The 2,607-nt window shown below is 39.9% G+C and overlaps 1 pseudogene; it reads right to left on the reverse strand.

Moving 5' to 3' along the window:
* Positions 1–1,974: 1,974 nt before the first annotated feature.
* LOC111726827 lies at positions 1,975–2,262 on the reverse strand (annotated as a pseudogene).
* Between the last annotated feature and the right edge of the window lie 345 nt (positions 2,263–2,607).

The raw sequence follows: 2,607 nt of genomic DNA on the forward strand, positions 1-2,607 counted from the left end.
CCGAGCCGGGTTTCTCTTTTCTACTGAACATGCCTTTGAGGCTGACGGACTGGTGTACCCTGACTGCACAGGGTACCTCTAGGGGTCACTGTGGTCTAATGTCACACTGCAAGACTCAGTCTCAGCTGTGACACTGCCCCAGCATAGAACATCCAGCTCTGTAAGCCACAAAGAATGCATTCAGCCTTGCATCAGGCTCCAGGCTCTTAGCCTAGATGGAATAGCAGAGTTTATCTTGTCTGGGGCTCATATCACAGTAACCTAGTAGCTTAATTTTTTTCCCTAACTTTATTTTGAGAAATCTCAAGCTTCCACAAAAGTCAAAAGAAGAGTACAATGATTGCCCCTCTGTCAATATTTTTGTCTCATTTGTTCTTTTTTTTCTTGAACCATTTAAAAGTAATTCATTGTTTAAAAAAAGTAAGTTGTAGATATGACACTTGACTTTTTAAAACTTCAGCTTGTATTACCAAAGAATAAGGACATTCTCTGATATTTCTAAAATATATCTAAGAAAATTACAAAGAATTCAATGATACCTAATAAATAATTTCTATTAAAAATTGCCATGGTGTTCCAAAATGTCTTTTTTTTAAAAGAGGAAAAAGGTGGAAACAATTTATTTTGAGGGACAGTTACTAACACTCATCAGATCTACTGGCCTGAGCAAAATGACTTTTATACTTTTTTTTTACATCTAGGCTTCATACAAGGTTAATATTGTTGTATCTGGTCTCTTAATCTACAAGTCTGCCTTGTGCACTTCAAAACAATACAGATTCTCCAGCCACATTCTTGAGATTTTGTTTCAGTAGATCTGCTGTGAGGCTGGAAAGTAATTTTTAAATAAGCAACACTAGCGATTCTGATGATCAACCTGTTTGAAACCAGACTGTTGCCTACTTTGCCTCCTCCCTCTTCCAAGACATAAATCTCCTAGACAGGAGTCCCCTGTCAGATACACCTTTGAGCTTCCAAATGTCTCTAAAGGAAAACATCCTCCCATCCCTTTGGGCCCCTAGGTATTCAATTTTCTTTCCAGTAGAGTTTCATAAAATTAAGCTGAAACCCTCCCTTTAAGTCCTATACGTCAATGACAGGCCACACAGAACTGGCTGGCATCTTTCACCTGATAGTCCTTTGGAAATAGGAAGCTCATAAAGACATTGTGGTATCTTATTTCATGGTCATGTGCTCATGAAATTCAGACAGCTCAGAATTGTGACTTCATGTGGCCTCATGATGTGGCAGCCACAGCTGGGCACAGCAGGATGTGGTGAGAGCAGTGCTAAATTGTGTTGAGGGTGACCTCTCCTTTTAGGGACACTCTTATTTTTCTCGCTATACCATTCGTACATGTGGCGCTCACTCTAACTAACTGCCTCAGGTCTTTTTCATATGATCTCCTGTCAAACCACTTTCATGTTATATACTTAATGTAGTCAATTTTTGGAACATAAACGTGGGATTTATGTATGCCCAACTGTTAAGATTTCATCTTGTTATAGTTTGTACTCATCTTCAAGTGAATTCACATTCTTGTTGATCTTGTTTTGGATCTGACATGTTAGCTATGCCTCCCAGCTTTGAGATTACAGATTGGATAAATAAGCCTTCAATGTGTTTGTTAAAAACATTGAATGAGACAGAGCCAAGGAAGATCCCCTTGGTTAAAAATTTATTTTACATGGCAACCCGCTTCATATACTTACCCAACAAGCTTCATCTGGTAGTAGTTCTGATATTTCCTATTAAGTTCATTTCTACTTGTTTTATTTATTTTTTAAATGAATTTAAAAGTTTATTAGCCATAGAAAAAAAATTGATTTCTCAAAATCAATTCTTGTAAAGTCCCCTCTAAAATAGTAGGCTTGCAGAAAATTTCTTCCACAAAAACAGAAAATCACTATACTTTTGGTCCAAGATATGTTGGATGTTTTCCTCCTTCTTTAGATCACAGATGGATGTAACAATCTATGAATGAGTGTAGTTGGCCCAACTGTGCAACATAAATATAGAAACGATGAACAGAAGACTCATAACCAGTATTGGAACAGGGCCAACTCTGAGCCCAGGTGACTCTTCCATATAGAATTGTCACATGCCCCATGCCTGCTGAGGTCACAAACCTGTGCTTTTTATTCCACAACTGGCATTTTTCCTTTGCCGGACAGTGGATCCTGCCTGTAGGGCAGCCACTGCCTTGCTGGGAGAGTGCCCTAAAGAACTGACCTTAGTGCCACTGGGGGTCAGACCGGGCATGCTGGAGACTGGAGGGTTTCAGGGTGCTGAAGTAGACTTCCAGAAAGTTGTGGAGCCCCAAAGGACTGGTAGCTGGAGAGATTGGCTCATTTCTGTTTGTTTTAGAAGAAAACAATAAATTGATGGCACAATGAAGAAATGGGTCTCCACAGTAATTTGCCTATGAATCATTCTAGGACAGGGAGAGTACATGCCCCATCTCTGGGTCCACATGGTATGGCTGGGCCAACGCTTTAGATACCTGCAGTAGGAAGGGAGGCACAATTGGTTCCCACTTCTCATGCTTATCTTTCCACTTGTGAGTAGGACAACATTGGGCAACTGACTTCATCCTTCTGAATCAGG

Source organism: Otolemur garnettii, unplaced genomic scaffold, assembly GCF_000181295.1.
Source record: "Otolemur garnettii isolate 467f Iridium unplaced genomic scaffold, OtoGar3 scaffold00082, whole genome shotgun sequence".
Classification (NCBI taxonomy): domain Eukaryota; kingdom Metazoa; phylum Chordata; class Mammalia; order Primates; family Galagidae; genus Otolemur; species Otolemur garnettii.